Below are 26,770 nucleotides of genomic sequence, written 5' to 3' on the forward strand. Positions count from 1 at the left end.
CCTGATAGTGTAGGAGTCCAATGTGGAGGATGTGCTGCTTCCAAACTTCTTTGTCCATGTTCACCTGCATAACTTTCATTTTATGCACTTCCAAGTGATCGAAGCAGACTGCTAACATGGATTCTATCCTTGCCACTTTGCGAAAATCGTTTGTAGTTAGAGACTTCATCACCTTTACTAGCTGCACCCTTTCTTTAAAGGTTTTCACCATCTCCGCCACTGGTTCAATCGTCTATCCATCCTCCTTCAAGAGTTGAATGTCGATGCATTTTAGATCTTTCTATATCGTATCAATTAGTTCTTTTAATCCTTTTAGTACCTTGACAAATTCTCCATGGCCCTGTTTAATGATAGAATTTCTCCATTCAACATTCTTCCTTGAAACATACAACACATTGTCATCCAGGTTTTCCACTAGCTTCTCAGTTAGGAATTTCATAATGCCAAATTTTTGCACATCATTCATCTGCGCCAAGACTGCTACCCATTTAGTTCTTTCTTTTTCCCATGCGATAGCTTCTAGTTCCAGCTCTTTACTCACAGTTATGGTGTTATCATATACCTTAATCAGGCTAGCAATATAGTTTGTGCCCTCCTGCACTATAGAATCAAGCCACTCATCAAAAACTTTGGCTATCATGCGGCTTCTCTGAACTTGATCTAACAGTTTCTGATTCACTGGTGATTTGGGGTCAAAGGACAATGTCATCTGTGTCTGGGGCTGAGGACTCGAATGATGTATAGCGTTAATATACTCTACCATCTGAGTAACAACTTGTTTCAACTCCCGTTTGTAGAGGATTCTAAATGTTTGGCATCTACAGCCCTTGAAGCAACTCCTAGGTCAATCTTTTCCATAGTAAAATCATTCTCAGTGGCTTTTTTTGGATCTCTATCTGAGATGGGCTTAGCTACTTCCGCTACCCAATGACCTATTTCATCATCAACTTCCATCATTGCCTGCATTTTGAGCTTCTTGGGTTTAGATATTTTCCCAAGGCACTTGTTGACCATATCCTCCATGGGAATTGTAATAGGGACAATGATGTGTTTCTTTCCAATCGAAGCTCCAAGCCATCAAGAAGTACTAGAAGTTTCTTTAGGCGGCAGAGGTGTTTGAGCATTAGGTGGGTTGACAAAAGTCATAGTGCTCATCATATTCAGCTCTTCTTCAGGTTCTTTTCCTGCATCTGTATCCTGAATTGAAGGGTTGTTTAACACTTGTTGATCACTGATCGCTTGGGTTTCTTCATCTGGATCCAAGTCCACAACAATTTGATTCACCACTAGTTCTCTGTTCTTCTTTTTGCTCCTTGAGTGAGTAAATTGAATTATTGAAGACCTCAGTGAGGACCTCTTTGATCTTCTTGATTGAACCTCTCCAATAATAGACCTTGTATCACCTTCAACATCAACAATTTTGTTAGAGGAGGAAGTGGGAATCTGAGTTGTAGCAAGTGGATCAACTATTAATTCATGAAGAGTGACAATCGAATCCTTTCTAAATTTTTGATCTCTTAACCACTTCTCCATCCTTCTTATGACATTGAAGGACTTTGCTTGAATATTTTCCTCTTCCCTTCTATCCCAGTTAATCTCAAGAATAGGTTGCCCTTGAACCCTTTCATTGAATTCGGGATCCAACACATCTTCCCCTTCTTCTTCTTGTACTCTAGACACATTAATGGACAACCTCGTTGTAACCACCTACTGCAGAGTAAATCTGGACCACAATCTCCTCCTCACTTCAAACTCATTACAAAAATTTTCCCAGTAATCTTCTAATTGAGGTTAATGGGAGAAATGGTCATCAACATTAAGATGGTCTACAACATATCCCCTGCTATCAAATTTTTGTCTAGCAATGTAGGGCTGCATATTCATTTTCTTGAACTCTAATTCTAGGTTCAAGGCATCAGATACAAATTTACTGCTATAGTAACCAAGTTCAATCGGGAAGACAACTCCAGATTTACCCTTTGTCCCTAAGCTTTTGTCAATGTCGGCTAAATGCCTGCAAACCTCAATAAGCACATAACTGTTAAAGGCATATCTGGGCAATTGGAATGGTTCACCTTCAAAGCCCCCCACTCTAATTTAAGTAAACTTAGGAAACTAGATAAAGTAGCTTCCATATATATTAACCAACTCCATGGCCTCAGCTGACATTCTTTTATTTATGTCTCCCTATAATTCAAAGGCAAGCCTTCCTACAAAGACATCATTCCACCTTGTGAAATTTTCTGCATGTCTCTGTTGTTGCAGGTAAGGGTAATAATCATAGACCTTCATGTCATCCACCCAATGCTCATTATGCAACCCCGACCATTCTCTGGTACAAGCCAATATATAAAATATATACGAGGACATGTAAAAACTAGACATTCCAACAAAGTTGCTCAAACCCTCATGGAGTCTTTCGGCAATAACCTGCACCTAGTCAAGGTATTTCTCACCAGCTAACAACACCTGAATACAGAAGTACATCCAATCCTCCCAATAGAAAGAGTGTGAGTTCCCTTTGAGTTTGTTTAACAATATTACAATGTCTCGCACCTCTGTGATGAAATGCTCTCTCTTAAGAGGCTTGGGTAACCAAGATCCCTCTTTCTGAACCTTCAGAAGCCAATTTCATGCAATGACTCTTCTGTATGTGCTTTTCTTCTCAGAGAAAAACGCATATGAGGTTCCAATTGACCAGTCTTCGTACGACTATTTATGAGGGATTCCCATTGCAGCCATCATTGCCTCTCTATTAATTTCCACTAACAGTTCGCCACTGCTGGTCCTAATTCACCTGCTATCAACATCATATATGTTCATACATGCTATTACTAGATCTGGACAAGGAGCGGTAGTTGGGAAAGAAACAGCTTTGATCAGGCCACTTCTAACTATTCTCTCCATCATCGAATCTGCCCCAGGGTTTTTACCTCTTTCTAAGAAATCTCCCAAGTCAGCTTGGGCCAAAGAGGTGTCATTCAGCTCTGGGAGTATACTAACTAGGCATGATGTGCGACCAAGTTTTGGAAGAGTCAGCCTCATAATGGCCGCTTTTACATTTATCAAACAGTTCCTAAACAGGACAAAATTCTATTCCAAAACAAAAGAATTTTCCTACATTGACTGACCTTCTGAGCTAGTAACACACCGAAGGGAAATTATCAAAACTCTCCTGTTACCACCATGAAATCTGTGAAACCCTCAGAAGTATGGAGTTGAAATTACCTTCGGTGTCTTTCGCTCCTTCAACAATAACATCTACTACTTTCACAATTTTGAGAATTCACATGTTAAGAAACGGAAAACAACTGAGTAACATCTACACATGTGTCATAATGATTCATTCGAATGTGTGAGATAACCAATGATTTGATAGGAAACTAACAAATTTCTTAATTACACACCAACTCCGCACAAATGGTTTACGTTTTCATGATTTCTTTCCAAATTTAGAATTTTAAATTATAAGATGCCGATAATATTCCTTTTGCCACACCACCTTTAGTGTTATTAATGTCCTCATGGCCAAACTTGGAATGAACCTTTGAACTTTGAACCAACTCGCAATGAGTTCAATGGTTTAAGTTCAATCCGAAGAAAAACAAAAGAACTCTCAACTTGCGACTCAACACAACACCGGGAACGAGCGAAGACCCTTAACAAATGTAAAGGAAAACTTTGAACCTTGAACCTTGAACCAATTTAGAAATGGTTCAAATTTCAAGTTCAAGACCGACTTAACACATTCACATTCGCTCGCTTAACAACATTACAAAGTTGCGACCCGTGCAAGGGGACCGGTTGAACCTTGAACCTTGAATCGATATGCAGGTTCAACCGACAGGTTCGATGGGGCAGAAAAGGTGAAACATAAAAGAACAAAAGGTGCATGATTAAAGACAGATCAAACCGAATGATGGAAACAAAATTAAATACACATTATTTTTTTCAAAACAAATAACAGGGTAACATCGGCTCTGACTGGGGACCGGGACTGAAAAGGACCAGGAAAGGAACTTAGAGTCTCTAGTTTTGCATGCAAGCGAGAAAGGACAAAGGTCCAAACGCAACAAACACACAACAAGAAAAACAAACAACACAACAAAAACGTATGTACAGAGTTGAAAAAGATATGCTTACAACTGATACAACTTTAAATCTTGCCCATTATAAGATAGGGGCAATGAAACTCCATTAGGATATTCAAGTTTGAATGAGTTAGGACCCAATGCCTGCATGATAGTGAATGGTCATTTCCATAGAGAATCAAATTTATTATGAGCTCCTTTCGATTTTCTACGTTTGTCCCAGAGTAAAACTTGATCTCCCAGCATGAACTGTCGTGGTCTGGCTCTGGGATCAAAAAAATTCTTAACCCTTGCCTGATGAGCAGTGATGTGATCTACCAATTCTTGCCTCTCCTCTTCAATTTTTGAAAGGTACACAATTCTCTTTTCTAGGGCACCTTGAAAGAACTCATCTTCTATTACTTTCTACAACCTAGCGGATGATAATTCCAGAGGTAAGGACAACTGAGCTTCAACTCCATATACCAATTCAAATGGTGTCATACCTATGGCCCTTTTAGGCGAGGTCCTTTTTGCCCATAGTGCTTCATATAACCTTTTATGCCAATCCTTTGCATTCTGAGCGACCAACTTTCGCATTATAGAAATTAGATTCTTTTTGCTGGATTCGGCCTGGCCATTTCCTTGCAGATAGTAATATGAAGAATGAGATAAGTAAATGCCATGATCATAACAAAACAAGATGAGTTCTTTGGAAGAGAAATTTGGGGCATTATCAGTCACAATTTTTCGGGGTACACCAAATCTAGTCATGGTATTTTCTTTCAAGAAGGTACAAACAATTTCTAAAGTAGTCTTCCTGACAGGGACTACTTCTACCCACTTTGTAAAATAATCCATAGCTGTGAGGATATGGGTATGACCAGCACTTGACGGAGGATTCAATGGACCTACAAAATCTAATCCCCATTGCTTGAAGGGTTCGTCTATGATTACCGGTCTTAATGGCAATGTAGCTAACTGAGGTCTTCCTGAGAATAATTTGCATTTCTCGCAGCCTGCAACCCATTTATAGGCATCTTTAAACATTCCTGGCCAATAGTAACAACTCCTGAGGATTTTGAATGCTGTTACAATGGATGAATAGTGTCCTCCGCATGCCTCATTATGAAAAACTTGTAAAAGTCTCTCCTGTTGTTCTTTGTCAACACACCTTAAGTACAACCCATCCAAACCTTTCTTATATAGGATATCATCAACAATCACATATTTAGCTGCCTTCAATCTCAAATTTCTCTTTTCTTTTGTAGTTAAATGCTTAAGGCATTCTCCACAAGTCAAGTAATGAGCCACATCAGTGAACCACTCATCTTGCAAGCTCACAAATAAAGTTAGTGGGAGTTTGTCTTCCTCTTCCTTGTTTTCAGCTATCAAATGGCATAATCCTTGCCCCCGAACTAATTTGGTTGGTCGGATATCCAGATCAAACTCTTGAACCTTTGAAACCCAAGTCTCTCTATTATTCATTCCTACCTCTTGCTGACTCAAGATACTTTTCATAGTAGGATTTGGTACAAAGACAATTGAATGGGAATGCAGAACATAATACATGAAATGCTTTACAACTTTAACAACTGCAAAGGCCTGCTTTTCTACCAATGAGTAATTCAGTTCATGCTTTTGAGCGGAATACTCATGAACGCAATAGGGACTTCTTCATTCAGTTCATTCTTTTGCAGAAGAATACCAAACATTGTGTGTTCAGAAGCATAACAATACATGATAAAATCTTTCTTAAAATCAAGATTTATTAATGTTGAAGCATGCACAATTGCTTCTTTTACCTCTTCAAAGGCTTTTTTTGCTTCTTGCTTCCACTTGAAAATCTACTTCTCACTCATCATCCCTACAATGTGTTTAGTAATTTTAGCAAAGTCTGGCATGAACCTCCTGAGGAAACTCACTTGCCCAAAGAATGATTTGACACCACTTCTGTCTGATGGTAGACTTAAATGCTGAATGGCTTTTACCCGATCAGGGTCTATCTTGATACCATATTGTGAAACTATATGTCCTAGTAATTTTCCCTCTGTAGCACAGAAAACTAACTTTTTCAGGTTGAGAGAAATACCATGGTCTCTGCATCTTTGTAACACAGTCTCCAAATCTCTTAAGTGACCTTCTTTTAGAAAAAACTATCGAATCATCAAGATAGATAACTATAGTCTTACCAATGAGGTGACTGAATGAGAGGTTCATTTCCCTTTGAAAAGTTGCTCCCGCATTTATCAGGCCGAAAGGCATTTGATTGTGGGCGAAAGTTCCCCAAGGGGTCGTGAAGGTCGTTTTATGCTAATCTTCTTTTGCTACACTTATTTGGTTATAACCAAAAAAACCATCAAGCATCAACATCATCTCTAATCCAGAAACAGTTTGGAGAATATGATCCATTGTTGGCAATGGATAATTATCTTTTAAACTAGCTTGATTCAAGTTTCAAAAAATCCACACAAATCCTTATTTTTCCATTCTTCTTGCAAATCAGAACAATATTGGCCACCCATGTAGAATGATGAATAGGATAAATGATCCTCACCTTAAGCATCTTATCTATTTATTTGAAAATAGCATCTGCAACCTTGGGATTGCAATTTCTTAATTTTTGTCTAAAAGGAGCTACTCCAAGCTTAAGGGGAATATGATCTTGAAACTGGCCATTTCTGAAGTCTTTCAAATCCTCATAAGATTAGGCAAAAACATCTAAATACTTCTGTAGCAATTTAACAAACAAATGTCTTTCCTTAGGATTGCAACACCTGCCTAAATTGACCATCTTTGGGTTGTTTTCATCACCTAAATTAATCTTTTCATATTCTCTTGATGTGTTAGCGATTTGAGAAAGATCTTCTTTAACATTCCTGTCATTGCGATCAAAGAGGAGTTCTAAGGATATAAGGCCTTTTGGAATTTGATTTCCCTTCAATTGAAAAACTTCCTTTCTAAGGCTTTCCCCTGTATTTGGACAAAATTCATTACATTCGTTCTCAGAACCTTCAAAGAAAGAGGAGGCAAACATTTCAACATTTTGCAAGAATTGGTTTATATCATTTCTAAATACTTGCCAGAAATTTGAATTGTCAGGTACATTAGGATGATATACAACTTCAATCTTATAAACGTATGTACCAAAGTCAGGATGTGGGAGCAACAAAGATGCTGACACTGCTAAAGAATTTGCTCGGGAATTTTGATCTCTAGGAATAGCTTCAATTGAGAAAGCATCAAAATATTCAATCTCATCCTAGAATCGATTTCTATAATGTTCGAGCCTTTCATTCTTTACCAAGAAGAGATCTCATACCTATTTAACAATCAATTATGCACCACCTTTGGCACACAACAAATTGATTCCCCTTTTCCTAGCTTGCTCTATTTCTAACAATAATGCCTCATATTTCGTGGTGTTATTAGTGTTCTTAAATTCTAGTTTGAAAGAAAAAGGAATCATTTCACCTCATGGCGAAATGAGCACCACTTCAGCACCAGATCCAGCCGATGCACAACTACCATCAAATTCCATCTCCCACAAGCCTGCAGTAAGATACACTTCAACTTCTAGTGTACTTTCCTTATCATCAAAGAATAGCAAGTAATTACCAAAATCACATTCATGATATAATATTTGTGATTTTGGGTCATCAGAGGGAAAAATAGTGTACTTGGACTTTGGTTCAGGTTGAAGAGCAAATTTTTGTTTACGAATGGGAATTATCACCTCAGACCAATCCATTTTAATTTCTCCTCCCAAATCCTTACAAAAGGTCTTGCTTAACAACATTCCATAACTTGCGAGAATATTAGCAACTATAATAGTCAACTTCACTCTTTTGTTAGGATGTACCACCAGAGCAACCTGCGCATCCTTGATTTGACCTAGTAAAGGAATTTGCTTTGAATCCATTGAATAGCATTTACCAAATATTTTAGTGAGTGAAAAGCCTAGTGCTTTAGCAACTATAGAAGGCATAATATTATCAGAGGCCCCAGAATCAATAATGAAATTATTAAGTTTAAACCCATTGATAAATAATAACACATAGAATGGCTCGGTCTTTTGGTCAAGTACTAATGGTGATTCAATTGGTTCATTAGCTAATGTCTTTAGAATAGTACTAGACAACTCTGTAGACCTGGTATCCTTTTCATCATGTGAAGACTCAAGGTTAATCAATGATGAGTTGGTGTATTGCAACTGAGTAGTTTCCCCTTGAATATATTTAATTGATTTCTCTAATTCTTCAGGATTCAACCTAAGATATTCAGCAGGAGAAATTTGAATTTTTGATGCCTTACAAAATTCAACAATATCAAAAGAAGAATCAGGGTCAGCACACTTCGACATGTGAACCTCTTGAACTCTTGAACCATTCTCTAAGTTCCGATTCTAAGGTTCTTTATCTTTAGCTACAGTTTCGGGAAAGGTTGTGGTTCCTATATTTTTAGATTGACGCTAACCTCTAGTGAGGATGGCACAAGAAGGACCTCCAAGGGTTACCAATATATCACCTCCTCTTTTTGAATCTGATTCATACTCTAGGAAGTGCATTCCAGAGTCGCCAGGTTGCCCATGGACTTCTTCTTCTAGACCAAGTTCACTTTATGGACTCTCTTGTATTTATCATTTGTGCATACTGCACCATCTCTGGACAAGAATTACCATCATGATCATCAGTGAGATGAAAGACACACATATTCCCCTTATGTGGTTGAGCTTCAATAGCTAATCTTCGTTGAGCCGGAGGCAATTGTAAGGCTTTATTCCTAGTTCCCATAGACTGATTTGTAATCCTCCTTGGTATGTCTTGATAAGGCCATGAATAAGACGTGCTAGCCTTGGGTAACTATATTTTGAGTGTTATTACATCATTCATCAATCTTTGAATTACAAGGTCTGAAGAGGTAGAAGGTTGAACATTAGCCACCTGCACTTTTGTCTTCCATTTTCTCGCAGTAATCAAGTCATCTTCTAACTCAATAGCGAGTGTTTTAACATCATTCAGAGTTGTGACTCTCTGTCTGCGAATCTAGAAACTTATTTCTGAGGGTGTAGAGTTTATAAAGAAACATTTCAAATTATCATCTGAAGGTTTATGATTTGCATGAATTTTATGAACAATTTTATCAAACCTAGCCATGAAATCTCTCATAGATTCAGGAATCTCTTTTTCTAATTGAGATAACTGGGCCAAAAGGGAATGCTCATCTTCTACTATTTTGAACCTAGCTTCAAATCTAGTTTTCAAATCTTGCCAGTTTGTTATTACATTGTTTGGAAAATAATAAAACCAATTTGCAGTGGCTTCAATTAATGTTTGTACAAACAACCTTACTGCAACATCTTCATGCTGGATAGCTATTATACCACATGCAACATTAAATGCATTCAAATGTTCATCAACTATGACCTTCCCATCACCACTTAATTTAGGCAAATGATCCCTCGCTCCTTTAGGTAAAGCATTCAAATTCAGACCAAGGTTCAATGGACCTACTGCGCCCCACCCAAGGATTGTTGGCTACCATCGGGAGAATGATATTAAGAGGTGTTGGGTTGATTACATTGGGTAAGGTAACACCATGCAAGGTTAAGGCTTGATAGACTGGAGATACATGGAATGAAGGGGATAAAGAAGGAGGTCTACTTCTTGCTCGTCTCTTAAGTGAAAAAGATGGCTGAAAGTTTAGGCTTTGCAATTCTTGAAAGATAGAGTCAACTACTCCTTCACGCCTCTAAGACCTAGTATACCTTCTTGGCTCTAACCTGAATTTTGATAGAACTGGATAGACTCTTAAAGGTTCACAAGACAGTTTTTTGTATCCCGTAACCAAGCAACCAATCTTATTTTTCGACTCCCTAGCAGAGTCGCCAAAAATCAGTTGGTTAACAGATTTGTCTTTCCTTTAATATTTATATATTTTAAAATAATGACTCATGCATACCCTTCATGAAAAAGCAAATGAACCAATAGTTGGGTGAACCGAGTTTCACTCTTCATAAGATTTTTAATGAATTTTTATGCAAATAACTCAGAAAGAAACACACTTTTAACCAGAAAGTGAGAAAGGCTTTCACATTCATTTGTCAACACAAAAGAATGTTACAAGATGATTATCAATAAATGTAAAGCTCACAGACTTTATTCCTGCACATATCCATTCAATATAAAAACTTATTCCATCAAGAATACTCAATGTAGCATACATATTGATCGATACTCGCTCATGCCTCACAGGACAAGGGGGATCATAATCATTTAAACAACAATGTAGCACTTAAAAAAAAAAAAAGATCAATGAATTCACAGACTTAGAAAGAACTGGTAATGAAATAAAATATTCTGCACATAAGCATACATCCCAACAGAGATTGCTCTATCTTTCAAACACACAGATTTGAAGATGGTATCAAAATATCATCCCATTCATGTACCAAAAATGTCTACACTGAAATTCAAAGAAAATTAAGTTGTTTTTCAAATCAATTTTTCGGACCTTAAACAAAGCTTGCTTAATTACATTTATGGCCCCAAGGCCAATAGTTCTTTTGAAAATAACTCTAAACTCTTAAACTCTACCCTAGAGTTAAAAACAAAACTGTCACGACTCCTCGGTCATGACTCCATCGTGGAAGAAGTGACTGTTGATTTGTCCTATTTTGTCGCGACACCATGCACATTTCACCACTCCAGATGCGTTGTAGAGAAATTCAGGATAACCTGATAGTGCGGGAGTCCAATGTGTAGGATGCGTTGCTTCCAAACTTCTTTGTCCATGTTCACCTGCATAACTTTCATTTTACGCGCTTCCAAGTGATCGAAGCAGACTGCTAACATGGATTCTATCCTTGCCACTTTGGAAAAGTTGTCTGTAGTTAGAGACTTCGTCTCCTTGACTAGCTGCACCCTTTCTTTAAGGTTTTGACCATCTCCGTCGTTGGTTCAATCGTCTGTCCATCCTCCTTCAAGAGTTGAATGCCAATGCATTTTAGATCTTTCTGCATTGTATCAATTAGTTCTTTTAATCCTTTTAGTAGCTTGACAGATTCTTCATGACCCTGTTTAATGATAGAATTTCTCCATTCAAAATTCTTCCTTGAAACATACAACACGTTGTCATCCAGGTTTTCCACTGGCTTCTCAGTTAGGAATTTCATAATGCCAAATTTATGAACATCATTCATCTGCGCTAAGACTGCTACCCATTTAGTTCTTTCTTTTTCCCATGCGGTAGCTTCCAATTCTAGCTCTTTACTCACAGTTATGGCGTTATCATATAACTTAATCAGGCTAGCAATATAGTCTATGCCATGTTGCACTATAGAATCAAGCCACTCAACAAAAAACTTCGGCTATCATGCGACTTCTATGGACTTGACCTAACAGTTTCTGATTCACTGGTGATTTGGAGTCAAAGGACAATGTCATTTGTGTCAGGGGTTGAGGACTCAGATGATGTATGGTGTTAATATACTCTGCCATCTGAGTAACAACTTGTTTCAACTCCCGTTTGTCCTTCTCATCTTTCCAAGACCTAGCTATCATCCTCTTTGTAGAGGATTCTAAATGTTTGGCATCTACAACCATTGAAGCAACTCCCAAGTTGATCTTCTCCACAGTAAAATCATTCCCAGTAGCTTTTTCTGGATCTCTATCTGAAGCTACTTCCACTACCCAATGACCTATTTCATCATCAACTTCCATCATTGCCTAAGTTTTGAGCTTCTTGGGTTTAGATATTTTACCAAGGCACTTGCTTACCATATCCTCCATGGGAATTGTAATAGGGACAATGCTGCGTTTCTTTCCAATCGAAGCTCCAAGCCATCGAGAAGTATTGGAAGTTTCTTTAAGCGATGGAGGTGTCTAAGCATCAGGTGGGTTGACAATAACCATAGTGCTCATCGGATTCGACTCTTCTTCAGGTTCTTTGCCTGCATCTGTATCCTGCACTAAAGGGTTGTTTAACACTTGTTGATCCATGATCACTTGGGTTTCTTCGCCTGGATCCAAGTCCAGAACAATTTGATTCACCACTGGTTCTCTGTTCTTCTTTTTGCACCTTGAGCGAGTAACTCGAACTACTAAAGAACTCAGTGGGGACCTCTTTGATCTTTTGGATTGAACCTCTCCAATAATAGACCTTCTATCACCTTCAACATCAATAATTTTGTTGGAGGAGGAAGTGGTAATCTGAGTTGTAGCAAGTGGACAACCTGTTAATTCATGAGGAGTGACAATCGACTCCTTTCTAAATTTTTGATCTCTTAACCACTTCTCTGTCCTTCTTATGACATTGAAGGACTTGGCTTGAATATTTTCCTCTTCCCTTCTATCCCAGTCAATCTCAAGAATAGGTTTCCCTCAAACCCTTTCATTTAATTCGGGATCCAATACATCTTCCCCTTCTTCTTCTTGTACTCCAGACACATTAATGGACAACCTCATTGTAACCACCCGCTACAAAGTAAATATGGACCACAATCTCCTCCTCACTTCAAACTCATCACAACAATTTTCCTAGTAATCTTCTAATTGAGGTTCATGGGAGAAATTGTTGGAGTTGAGAAAATACAACACCATAGGAGCCCAAATGATCTCTGCAAGCTGAAAAACCTGTTACAAGGAGAAGCAAGGAAGCAAATCACAGAAAAAAGAAATACACATAAAATATGCTCAAAAAGAGAGAGCTCAATATTCACAAAATGTGTAATATAATAATAAACCTTCTTCATCATCTTACAATGAAAAGAATGAACTCAACCTTTAATAGGTCAAGAAACCCTAAAAGGGAAAACCTAGGTTTGCACATAATAATTAATAAAAGAATTAATTATTATGCACCTAAAGTTAGCTTAAGTGTAAAAGAGATAAAGGGAACTTAAATAATTAAATAAATATTGTTTAATTAATCAAGTAAATACCCGAATACTCTAACACCCCCCCTTAAGCTAGACTTAGGGAGAAGCTAAAACCTAGAACAACTACTGAAAGCATGAAAGATGGGTCCCGACGACAAGGCTTGATCAGGTACCCAAATACAATGAAATCTCTATGAATTGGAGAAATAGAGAAAACCACGTGAGAAAAAACTTTACTCCAAAAAGAGATGGAAAAGAACACCACTGAAGCATGAAATAGATGCAAACACTGTCTCTGAGAAACTGCTGATCTGAAGAACCTCCACTGAAATAGAACATGACCAAGTAGAGAAGACTATAATCTGTATGAGTGCCCTCAAATGACACTACTCTAATTAGAAGGCAAACAAAACACCTGAAATCGAAGATACAGATGGCATGAGAAACCAAAGCCTGAAGAGCTGATCAATCGAACCACGAAAGCATTAGAACCAATAGGACAAACCTCCCCATAATGCTGAAGAGGGAGAGGGATAGGAATACTGAAAAGAACGGCCAAGAAGAACTGCATGACGAAGAACCAAGAACATCAGAGGTGCTGAGAAAAGTAAATGGTGTCATGGAAGGAACACTCACTTGACACACATCATGAGGTGAATGTCATGGAAGGAACACTCACTGGACAAAGGAAGATGGCAAACAACAGGCAAACATCAACCCCCTCATGGCACTTTATAAGTAGTGCATGTACAACAAGACACACAATGTGCAAGATCCCAAGTAAACAATGCATGATGGCACTTTATCTCAGTGTGTTTGCATATATATAATGTGACAATGATAACAAGACTGGAAATAGAAACGAGAACCAAAATAGAGACATCCTACCCAGAGAAGAGATCCCAGGACTTGAAACAACCAAGATATCCACCAAAGTGCTGAAAAGCAAAAAACTGAATAAAATATGCATGGAGCAGAATCTGGAAATAAAACTCATATGACTAGAAAGTACACAACACGCGCTTTCCAAACATATAAACTTTTCAAAAAATGAAGGTCGGATGCTCATTCTATGGCTCCCGAAGTGCAAAAAAGAGACCTCACTTTGACTGGAAAAAAACATAGTCAAACAGAAAAATTGGAAAAAATTACCAACACCATGAGGTCTGACTCAGAACCAGCTTTTCGATGCCTATTCATTTTCGAAAAAACAACTCTGTATGCCCAAGATATGGCCAAAAAACCAAACCCCCCTTCAAAACAAGAGGAAGGGGTAGTCTGGTGGCTCTGGCGGGCAGAGGTGGCCAGTTGGTGGTGGGTTGGTGGCTCCTTGGTGGCGGCCGAGCTGGGCGGCGGATTTCGACGGCAAGAGCCAGGCGGCGACGGTGGGAGCCGGAGGGGCCGTAGGGAGGCCGACGACGGCGAAGCTGCGGCGCGGAGGAGGCCGTAGGGAGGCAGCAGCGGGGCTGCGACACAGAGGAGGCCAAGAAGGCGGAGTCGGGGGCTGAGTGCGGGGGCTGCAGGGCCAGCGGCGGTGGAAATGGCCAGGCGGCAACGAAGTTGCAGGGCCGCAGGGAGGCCGGCGGCAGGGAGGTGCAGCGGGTGGCCGGAGCGGTGGCGGGGGCCAGGGGCTATAGCGGCGGCAGAGCCGGGAGGCGCTGCAAGCAGCAGATGGCGGCGGGCCAGGAGCTAAGCATGACAGCAGGGCTGCGGGGAGCTGCGACATGGAGGAGGCCAGGGGCTAAGCATGGGCGGCGTGAGCGGCAGGGGCCGCAGGAGTTGCCGACGGTGCCGCAGGGGCCGGAGGGAGCTGCCGACAGGGACCGCAGAGGCCAGAGGTTGCCGGGGCCGGTAGGTGGCCGGACTGATAGATCCGGTCACCATACGGCGGCCGGATTGTCAGCTCGGTACCCTACGAAAAGCATAACCCCAAAAACTTTCGTCTGGCAATGTAGGGCTTCAAATTCATTTTCTTGAACTCTAATTCTAGGTTCAAGGCATAAAATACAGACTTACAACTGTAGTAACCAAGCTCAATCGGGAAGACAACTTCAGATTTACCCTTTGTCCCTAACCTTTTATCAATGTGGGCTAACTGCCTACAAACCTCAATAAACACATAACTATCAAAGGCATATCTGGGCAATTTGAATGGTTCACCTTCAAAGCCCCCCACTCTAATGTAAGTAAACCTAGGAAACTGGATAAAGTAGCTTCCATATATATTAACCAACTCCATGGCCTCGGCTGACATTCTTTTATTTATGTCTCCCTGTAATTCAAAGGCAAGCCTTCCTACAAAGACATCATTCCACCTTGTGAAATTTTATGCATGTCTCTGTTGTTGCAGGTAAGGGTAATAATCATAGACCTTCATGGCGTCCACCCAAGGCTCATTATGCAACCCCAACCATTCTCTGGTACAAGCCAATATATAAAATAAATATGAGGACATGTAAAAACTAAACATTCCAACAAAGTTGCTCAAACCCTCATGGAGTCTTTCGACAATAACCTGCACCCAGTCAAGGTATTTCTCACTAGCTAACAACACTTGGATATAGAAGTACATCCAATCCTCCCAATAGAAAGAGTGTGAGTTCCCTTTGAATCTGTTTAACAATATTACAATGTCTCGCACCTCTATAATGAAATGCTCTCTTGTAAAAGGCTTGGGTAACCGGGACCCCCCTTTCTAAACCTTTAGAAGCCAATTTTTTGCAATGACGCTTCTGTATGTGCATTTCTTCTCAGAGGAAAACGCATATGAGGTTCCAATTGACCAGTCTTTGTACGACTCCTTATGAGGGATTCCCATTGCAACCATCACCGTCTCTTTGTTAAATTCCACTAATAGTTCACCACTGCTGGTCCTAATGCACCTGCTATCGGCATCATATCTGATCATACATGCTATTACTAGATCTGGACAAGGAGTGATAGTTGGGAAAGCATTAGCTTCAATCATGCCACTTCTAACTATTCTCTCCATCATTGAATCTGCCCCAAGGTTTTTAGCTCTTTCTAAGAAATCTCCCAAGTCAGCTTGGGCCAAAAATGTGTCACTTAGCTCTGGAAGTATACTAACTAGGCATGATGTGCGACCATGTTTTGGAAGAGGGGGCCTCATAATGAACGCTTTACATTTATCAAACAGTTCCTAAACAGGACAAAATTCCGTTCCAAAACAAAAGAATTTTCCTACACTGACTGACCTTCTGAGCTAGTAACACAACAGAGGGAAATTATCAAAACTCACCTATTACCACCATGAAATTTGTGAAACCCTCGGAAGTATGGAGTTGAAATTACCTTCGATGTCTTTCACTCCTTCAACAATAACAGCTACTACTTTCACAATTTTGAGAATTCACATGTTAAGAAATGAAAAACAACTGAGTAACATCTACACACACCTCATAATGATTCATTCGAACGTGTGGGATAACCAATGATTTGATAGAAACCTGACAACTTTCTTAATTACACATCAACTCTGCACAAACGATTTACGTTTTCATGATTTCTTTGCAAATTTAGAATTTTAAATTATAAGATGCCGATAATATTCCTTTTGCTGTGCCACCTTTAGTGTTATTAATGTCCTTGGGGCCAATCTTGGAATGAACCTTTGAACCAACTCGCAAGGAGTTCAATGGTTCAAGTTCAATCCGAAGAAAAACAAAAGAACTCTCAACTCGCGACTCAACACAACACCGAGAACGAGCGAAGACCCTTAACAAATGTAAGGGAATACTTTGAACCTTGAACCTTGAACCGATTTAGAAATGGTTCAAAGTTCAAGTTCAAGACCGACTTAACACATTCACACTCGCTCGCTTAACAACATTACAAAGCTGCGACCCGCACAAGGGGACCAGTTGAACCTTGAACCTTGAACCGATACGTAGGTTCAACAGGCAAGTTCAATGGGGCAAAAAACATGAAACATAAAGGAACAAAAGGTGCATGATTAAAGACAGATCAAACTGAATGAGGGAAACAAAATTAAATACACATTATTTTGTTCAAAACAAATAATGGGGTAACAAGTTGTCAGCTTGGCTTTTTCAGTTTGTGAGTATGGTTGATCTATTTGGCTATGTGGTTATTTTTGTTGTGGTGGACTATTTGATTATTTGATGCGTGATTTAATAGTTAGTAATATTTATTTTAATTATTTAATTTTATCTATTTCAACATTTGATTATTTGATTTATGATTTTTAGAATTATAGTATCTATTTAATTAATAATTTTGTAAGGATTATTTAATTAATGTTTAATATTTTATTGGTTTGAGTATTTAACTATTTAGTGCCTGATTTATTTAATTATGTTCTTCCCTTGTGATTTTTTTATTAAATTAATTACAGCCTATAGTGAATTAAACATTATTTCCTAAGTAGACTATAGTTTGTGCATTAATATTTATATAGTGGAGTAATAATATACTTGGGATATAAAAAAATAAATTAATCCCACTTATATGTTATATTAAATTTTCATTTTCCTCATCTACCCTATTCTCCCATTGGTGGATTTTGAATGGGCAAATGATTTTGAAAACTATAGGGTAGGGGAAAAGTATTTAAAAAAGGAACAATCCTATTGGTTGGAGGATTAGTGTTTCTAGAGCTTTTCATGTTTTTAATGGAAGGCTTGTGACTGTTCACGGGTTCCATTCTTTTGGTTTGAATTCTTGGAGGCTTGTTTGGGCTTGGATTTGGAGGGGATTTGGCTTAGAGTGGGATTGCAAAAGCTTGTGGGTTCTCCTTCAGCTACAAACCATCACACAAGTTGCAGGTTGGAGGCCTCTCCATTGGTTTCTTGTTTTGCTTTCAAAGTTCTGAAAGTTGTTTGCTTCATGTTTGATTTGTTTGGAAAAAAAAAAATTCGGTTTATGCATTCTCTTTAGTTTTGTTAGATTTGGAATGGGTAGCCATGGGATTCTAGATTCTTTTGCTTGGTTTATAGTTCTGGAAATAATGCTTCATGTGCATTGCCTTCAATGTTCGGCATAAGGAATGTCTTACAGATTTTGTATATATCCTTGTATGCATTATATTAATATATTCTATTGTTTATTAAGGAGATTTTAACCTGGTAGATGAGTTATTATGGAGATTGTGAATCTGGAAAAGAGGAGAGTCTTTGTGAGCTCCCAGTCTGGCTATGCCGTAGGGGAGACTCACAAGACTTTTTCCCTTCTCATTTTCACTCATCTTCTTGTGTATGGATGTTATTTGTTATGTGTAATGTCTTTTTAAATATATTTGAGGCATATATTATCCTTGTTATGTTATAGATTCAAGGTTGTTGAGTATTATCTTAGTTTTGACTGTGTTGGAGATGTTCTTCTTCCAAAAGTCTGCATTATGTTTTCAATTGGAGTTCCTTGGGTGAATTTTATTATTTTATTTTGTTCACATATTTTTAAAGTTCATTTTGTGCTGATTCCAACGAGTATAAATACATCATATTTGGCTCATTATGTTTCGAGCTGTTTTGATCTCGACAAAATTTACAAATTTTTTTCCTATGCGCTAAAATAATGACTATATGTGCTAAAATAATCACCATATGCGCTAAAAGATCACCCATATGCACTAAAGTATCAATCATATGCACCACTTCAGAGAATGTATGTGCCATTCTGTGTAATTTTAGGGTTTTGTCCAGTTTGAAGTCTGTTTGATGTCAGTTGGATTTTGGGCCATACCAGAGGCTTTTTTAGGGCATTTATGATGTTGTCTAATGTTGATTTATGATTGGTGATGTCTTCATATTATCTATTTGTGAGTTTTGTATGCATTTTATGCCAGTTGAGTTGTTTGTGCTTCCTGTCTTATTGATTCACCGAGAGAGAGATTGAGATTCTTGTGATTTTGCACCAGCAAGTGAATTGGCCTTGCTGAGACTATTTGATGACTCATTTTAGATTTGTATGGATTTTCTTATGGCCCTTATGATGTTCCTTTGGCCAAGAGGCTCACTAGTTTTGGTTCTTATGTGTGACCTTTCACATGTTTCATGCTTATGAGATGAGATTGTTGGTTGCGTATGGATTGCTTATGATTTCAGATTCATGTATGTTCTCAGTTTTGATTATGGTTTTGGAGCCTCTTGTGATTATTATTGTTTGGATCCATGTTAGTGGGAGTGGGCTTCATTGTGATGACCGGGGTCATGAGAGATAGGCTTGCATGAGTTTCCTTATAAGGATGCATGAAGTCTAGACCACCAAGGCACATTTGAGTTTACCTTGATTTGTAAATAAGTGATAACCTAATAATTGATGGGTTGGGTAGCTAGATTCATTAATAAGATAATATATTAATTTGAGCCTCATGACTTAGTCCTAGGGAGGATGTTTTAGGATAAGCATGAAAAGGTCATGAAGATGGTAAGCTAATCTCCCTTAGTCTCTCATAGGTTGAGATGGCTCCACATGTCCATCAGGCTAGTGCCTTATGTTATTATGTTATTGAGGATGGCATGTGATGACTCTCCACTCCTACATGTGATTCCCTTGAAGATTTATGATTATGCCTTATTGGATGCATTTCATGTCTTGTTGAATTGTACGCCTTTGGGAGTTTTTTTTATTTTTATCGATAATAGGTTTAATATTTGTATTGATTGAAAGGAGGAAATTACATGCCTTCAGCTGCTCTGCAACTTTTCCACTATCATAAGACTATATGGGGTCTCACCCATACAAAACTCAAAATGAAACCCGAGACAGAAAAACAACACCAGCTATGCCTACCACTAAGGTTACATTCCTTACAGTGAAAAACCACCGACCTACTAACAAAAAATTCCCACAAAACCATCCTACCGGAACCAGCCAAGGGCCTCCTCCTTGGGAGAAATTAGGGATGGCATGACTGGGTCCTACATTAGACCGCACCATCCCAACACTGGTCATGGTTCCCGACTGTCCTCCTCGCAAATCGCTACATTTCGTGATCTTCGCAATCTTCCATGGGATTTGATGTTGCACCATCGGCTGCCCATCCTCACTAATCGGAGCCTGCGACTTCACTGGGGTCTGCTTGACGCGTAGTTTCGTCCACTCCGTTGGACCCATCTTCCGCACAAAGTCCAGTAGATCCCGCCACCCTTTCCTTGCATCCTCCAACTGGGTTTCAATCGAGCGAGAGGTCGACCACACCACCAGAGGCTGCACTACATCATTCCGCCCGCCTAAGTGCCTCCATGGCCCTTGCTCCATTCGCAAACCCACACCAATCTCTGCACGTTCCACCAACTCCGCCAGGCCAACTGACCATTTTGGTCTCAGAACTAGAGATGCCACCCGTGTCACCTCCTACTTTGAACTTCTCGCCATCAACGTCGGTGCCACAAATAGGGACAATACGTCCAAATTAGTTCGCGGGCGATAGTCAGTGTCTAGGAATTCATCCCCAAACATCAAACGAACAACCTTCCAAAATTCTTCCTCGTCCACCCTAAATACATTCTTCAGACGATGGCTTGAAATAGGGCCTCAAAAGGTAGGCATTTGGCCCAGAATGAGCAGCGAGAAATTCGCTTCCATCGTTCCCCTGCCACATAGCCAAGAAACAACGCTCGCAAAGGAAATTGCAATCCCTCTTCGAAATGCCAAAAACTAAGGACCACAATGTCATGACACACTGCCACCCCTTCCATTTATTACACCACACACACCACCTCACACCGCACATCACCAACAATCCAAAGTTCCATTCATTGTCATCATTGCACCTACGCCACTATTTTCTCTACTTGCTGCCATTGCAGTGTACTCAATCCACATAAGCCTTCCCCACCCCTCAACATGCATATCTAAAATGGGTTCCCACATAGCTTTTCACAACTTCTCGGGTTCCCCTTTCATACTCAACGCATCTTCATACAAATTTTAAGGGATCCAAATCCCTTAAGTCTTCAAAAGAATAAAAATGTTCAACCAAGGAACCATTTGTACCTACATTTGAGAGCACATCAGATTTTGCATTCACTTCCCTTAGAACATGCGATACTTTAAAGTCCTTGAACCCATTCAGGAGGTCATGTATTCTTCTAATATGTTTATCTAGGTGCCAAGCATCCATCCTACCCCTAGCGATGCCATTCACCACTATCTGGGAGTCCCCTTCAAGGTGTAGTTTTTTCACCTCCAATTTTTTTGCCATAAGAATTGCTTCAATTGTCGCCTGACATTCAACTTCATTGTTAGTGCCATCCACCAATCTCTTTGCTCCAAATGCTAAAATACTACCTTTCTCATCTCGAGCAATTACCCTTGCACCGGAGATCCCAGGATTCCCCCTGGATGCCCCATCAAAGTTGATTTTGATCTATCACCTGTCTGGCGGCATCCACACATGAATATTTTCAATAGCTCTAGGAGGATAAGCCCTCAAAAGCCCATTAGCAAGCCTATGCCTTTGGGAGTTTATTCTTGTTGTATTGTGTGAGTTCTTGCATGAGAGTCCTTGTGTGGTTAGTCTGTTTGGTTAGGTTGCCAACTTAGGTTTAGAGTGTGTGTTGGGGCCTTGTGGCATCTCCTAGCACGAGGGGTGGTTCCTTTGGTTCCACATGGTCGGGTGGTTGGTGATTTTTAGCCATTGGGATGTTCTCTTGGATTCTTCTTACGTGGATGTGGATTCTTCTTCATGATGGACTATGGATGTACCTTGTAGCAGATTTATGTAATGTATAAGATGGAATACATGTAATGTAATATTCTTGTATATAGTAAATGGAGTCTTGTAGTAGAAAGAGATATGCTCATGATGTATTTAATGTACTTGTATTTATAAGATGAATTGTAGTTGGAATTAGAATCAAGTCATATTTTGTAATGGGAAATTAGGGATGTAATTGTACTATTGTAGAGATGTGATCTTATGTATCATGGAAATAAAATGGATTATGATTGATATGGAAATGGACTTGCACTGTGGTTTAGTTGTATTATTCCATAGAATGTTTAGAAAGAAAGATGGAATGTAAAGTAACATTAGAGGAGGAATGTTCATAGAGTAAGAAATGAATATGTTAGAGGATGTTAATTAGATCTAGTGAAGATAAATGATTCATATAGATGCATTGGTAGAAAGGAAATTATGCATATCATGAAAGAATTGTAAGTAGGGTTAGAATACATTTGGTTTTGGTGCATAAAATGAATTTAGGATATGGGAATTGCTTTAAATTTTTAAATAGGAATTTATTATGTTAGTAGAATGATACAATGGTATGCATATCATGAGGGATAAATAATGTGGTAGGTTGCATATATCATGATAATTAAGTAATGATGTTGAAGTACCCTAGGGAAAGGTTAATGATGTTATGTTATTTCCGCTTGCGTTATTTGATGAAATGTGCAATGATGTATGTTCATATTGGTTAAATGGTTAATGAATGTAATTAGATGGAGATGTTATTGTAAAGCGGAAAATCGCGATCGAACCCTAGTTGCTCTCCCCTCTTCCAACTCCAAGGAGAGAGAAGGGAGATTCACTAGGGTTGATGGTTTTCACTTAAGGGAGAGACTTTACATTCAAAAGAGGGGTTGAAACCCACAAGATCCAATCCCACACAATACAAGATTGGATGCTAAATGTGTTTCAAGGGTTAAGAAAGCAAGGCTACCCTCTTTTGTAAAGAATGTTGATAGAAGAATTAAGCTAGGAATGCATAGAAAGTGACAAAGATTCACTTATAAACTGAGATAGGGATATAGAATGAAGCTGCGGACCTGGAATTAGCAGTAAAATGTCGATACGGCACTGTCCTGCAAATTTGAGCAAAAGTTGTCGGGACGATGGCGCCCGGCGCCACGGTCCTCCGAAAAATCCGCAAAACGAAGGGGGATCTGTTTGTCTCTGCACAAGGATTCCAGATCTTCAATTTCAGCTGCGTACCTGCAACCTACACACAGAAAAGCAAAGATGATTGGGGGGTTAGGGATTAGGGGTTTGCCTTTAGGTCAAACCCCGATTTTGGAATTAACCAAGAAATGAGAAATGCTGTAAATGTAATGTAAAACAAGTACTAATACCTTGTTGTAAGGATGTTTGTATCCTTATGTGCGAAGGTATAGATGTTGTTGTTTGTTGTATTGTTGTATGTTGTATGTAGCATGTAGTATGTGATCTCCTCTTCAATGGTTGAATCCTTGTCTTGAATGCAACACTTAGCCTTGAATGGAGACTTGAAATGATCAATTACTTGAAGGAATGCTTGAATGCTTGAATGCTTGAATGCTTGAGTATAGTTTCCACACCTTTTCCATCATGTATGTATGAAAGAGGACAATGTCATTTATATACTTGTCAATTAGGGTTAATAGACTGATTTTCCCGACCTTAGGCCGACCAGGAAAGATAATTTCCAATTTGCAAACAAAAAGACCCGAAGTCCAAAAGAGACCGGGCCCAAAATAGGACCCAGGGACCAGGGCGCCCTGGTCCTGAAGGACCAGGGTGCTGGGCGCTCTGGTCCCACCTCCCGGGACAGCAGGGTGCAAAGGAGGTTCAGGCCAGGGTGCAAGAAAATGCAGTTTTTGGTGTCATAATCAGGTTTCAGGGTCTCCATTCAGGTTGCATGTTGCGTCGCCATCGTGAAGACCGAATGCAGTCAAAATTGCAAGTGTCACAATTTTAGGACGCTACATTTAGCCCCCACTTTAGCAGGAGTATAAGCGTACGCTCATACTTCCGGTAAAGTACAAGGAAACAACATTGAAAAACTTTCACCACGTCAAGGAGGCAAGATACACCAAGCCCCCAGTGGACTAAGGATCTTACGAATTCGATTGACAAAGTAAAAGGGAAGATCACGAGGGAGAACCATGACTGTCAGTAGCAAGGTTCCCTCACTATGAGTCATGCAAGAAAGATATCAAAAATTTTCAAGGCAAAGCTAAATTTGTCAAGAAATTTTCAAGTATCTTGAAAAGATATGAACGGGATGTATGCCCCCCTACGTTAAAGCGATCGCACACGCCTCACCAGGGGTGATTGCTTTAAGGTAGTGATACATATAAGAATGAGAAGGGAAAGGAGCACGTTATCACAAGGATTTAGCCCCCAAGTGTGAGATAAGCCCAAGGATAATAGACACAAAACACAATGCACAAGGTGACTTTGCTTTCCTCGGGGTCAGTATGCTGTATGATAATATCATATGTATGTATGCATAATTGTTCTTCATTCCCCAATCAAGGAAGGTCACCTAGAAGAAGGGAACACATGTGTCTTTTGAGTCAACATGAGAGAGATCGAGAGATCTCAATGCTTTGCATCGTCCTCAAGTAGACAACACTAAGGACAACAAATGGAAGAATGAGAGTACACATAGAAGAAGTGACAAAAGAGAGGAGGAGAGAATCTGCTATGCTAATGAAACTTGTCTAGCACGTCATCTACCCCCCGATCCTGCTGATCAATGTTTCGGGAAGGTAGGGAACACGCTAGAGGAGGAACATCCAACACAGCAGATGGAGCTATCACAAGATCCAAACAAGGGCTATGTTCATATCCCAAGCCGCGGTGTTCTTGTCTAGGAGCTAGGATGAGTGCTTTAGAAAATTCATTAGATAAATGGTTATCAATATCAACAAGTTCATATTCACTATCAGAATGAACAGGAGTAACATTTTCATCATGAATAACATTTTCATCTATATCATCATCAAGATTTATAAAAATAGGATCTTTGACTCGCACAGGATCAAGACCATCATGCATCTTATGTTTAGGAGATTTCGGCTCAATCGTCGGCTGAGGAGAAAATGGAATAATGCTTGTTGAAGGTGTTTTTGGGGATTGCAAAGTTTGAGAAGCAGCTGCTTGAGCTCTAAGATGACGCTTTCATCAGCGTTCACGTGCAGAACGATTTCGTCTAGTCTTAGTAGGAAGATTAGGAGATTGAGGAGGAGGAATTTTCTCATCCTTATCACTTGGGTGTTTAGGTTGTGGTCTCTTAGGCTGAATAATAGGAGAAGAGGAAGGTCTCTTCTCTCTATAAAAGGACGGAGGAGGAACTGCTCCATATAAGGGAGGAATATTTGGTTTAGGAAGGAGACCAAGTCCATCATGACGAGGAGGGATAGGTCTACTCTTAGGAAGTTTATTAGATATAGGCATAGTCACATCCATGGGGACGGGTTGGGAATCGTCTTGAGGAAAGATATTAGTTTTATCTTTCAAAGGAAGAACTTCCTTCTCAAGAACGATAGGAATGTCAAGTTTGGGTGTTCTAGGTTCACTTAGAGAAAGGATCATATCCTTTTTCCACTTTTGATAAGATTTGAAAAGATGATCACTTCGCGGAGGAAGAGATTGGAATTGTTTAGGCCAAAAATAATCAAAAGGAACGCTAGAAGTTCTTTCAGCTGGTTTAAAGAGACTATGATTGACAGTAACAACTTCACCATTATGGGGAAATTTCAAACACTTGTGAATAGGAGAAGCAATAGCTTTCATGGAAGATAGCCAAAGATAGCCAAGCTTCACACGAAATTGTTCGGAAGATGGAATAATAGCAAAGTTCACATCAAGGGATTTGTTATGGACCTCAATAGGTAATGTAATAGAACCAATTGCAGGAGAAGAAAATGCATCAAATAATTTCACAATCACATCTGTTTTGTCATAAATCACTTGATTCAATTGCAAAGTAAAAAGGAATTCTTCAGTAATAACATTAACCATGCATGAAGGATCAATAAGCACTCCTCGGCAAGGTGTATTCTTGACTTTTGCAACTATGTATAAAGGACCATCAGGTGCCCTAATGGTTTCACTAGAATCAAATGCGATGGAAGGTTCTTTAGGGATTTTCTGCTGCTCAACAAAGTTAATCACATTCGGAGTCATAGACATTAGATCATCAGGTGAGACAGAGGAATCAGTAGTGTCAATCGCATTAGAGGTATGAGAAGGTAATGGATCAGTAAAAATCTGAAGATTTTGGTTAGGAGGAGCTACAGATGTGTTGCCTTTATCATTCACTCCAGAAACAGAGATAGTATTATTATCAATCAAATCTTGAATTTTCCCCTTTAAAGCAAAACATTTTTCAGTATCATGCCCAGGTTGACGATGAAATTGACAAAAAGATTTGTTATCAAAATAAGGTGAAGTAATCTTTGCAGGATCAATTTGCCTTATAGGAGGAAGAGTAAGCACATTTTGTTCCAATAACTTATTCATAATACTATGCAATGATTCATTCAAAGGAGTAAACTTTCTTTCTTTCTTGAAAAACTTAGAAATAGGAGACACACCTGATGCTGCATTCACATTGTTGTTGATGATGTTTTCATTGAATTTAATGGACTCTCTGTTCTGTTTAAACTTCCCAAATTGTTGTTGACTACTATCACCCTTATCACTCGGAGCCATAGGATGTGATTGTTCCATTTGACTCACAGTCAGTTGATAATTGTGAAGAGTTGCGCACAACTGTTGGAAAGAAGTAAACTCAGAAACCAGGAGTTTGTCTCGAATATCTTTTTGTAAATTAGAAATAAAGATTCTTTGAATATCATTGTCAGGCACTGGAAAAGAAATTTGAGCATACAAATGCTTATATCTACCAATGAAATCAGTCACTTTTTCTTTAACACCTTGTTTACAATGCATTAAATCAATCAAAGTAACTTTAGGACTTATATTGTTTTGAAATTGTTGAATGAAAGCATTTGCAAGTTGTTCGAAAGAAGTAATAGAATAGGAAGGCAACGAGCAATACCATTGTAGGGCTTTGTCTCTTAATGTTCTAGTAAACAGTTTTGCAAGCAACCTTTGGTCATA

The sequence above is a fragment of the Cryptomeria japonica genome, chromosome 3, assembly GCF_030272615.1.
Source record: "Cryptomeria japonica chromosome 3, Sugi_1.0, whole genome shotgun sequence".
Lineage (NCBI taxonomy): Eukaryota > Viridiplantae > Streptophyta > Pinopsida > Cupressales > Cupressaceae > Cryptomeria > Cryptomeria japonica.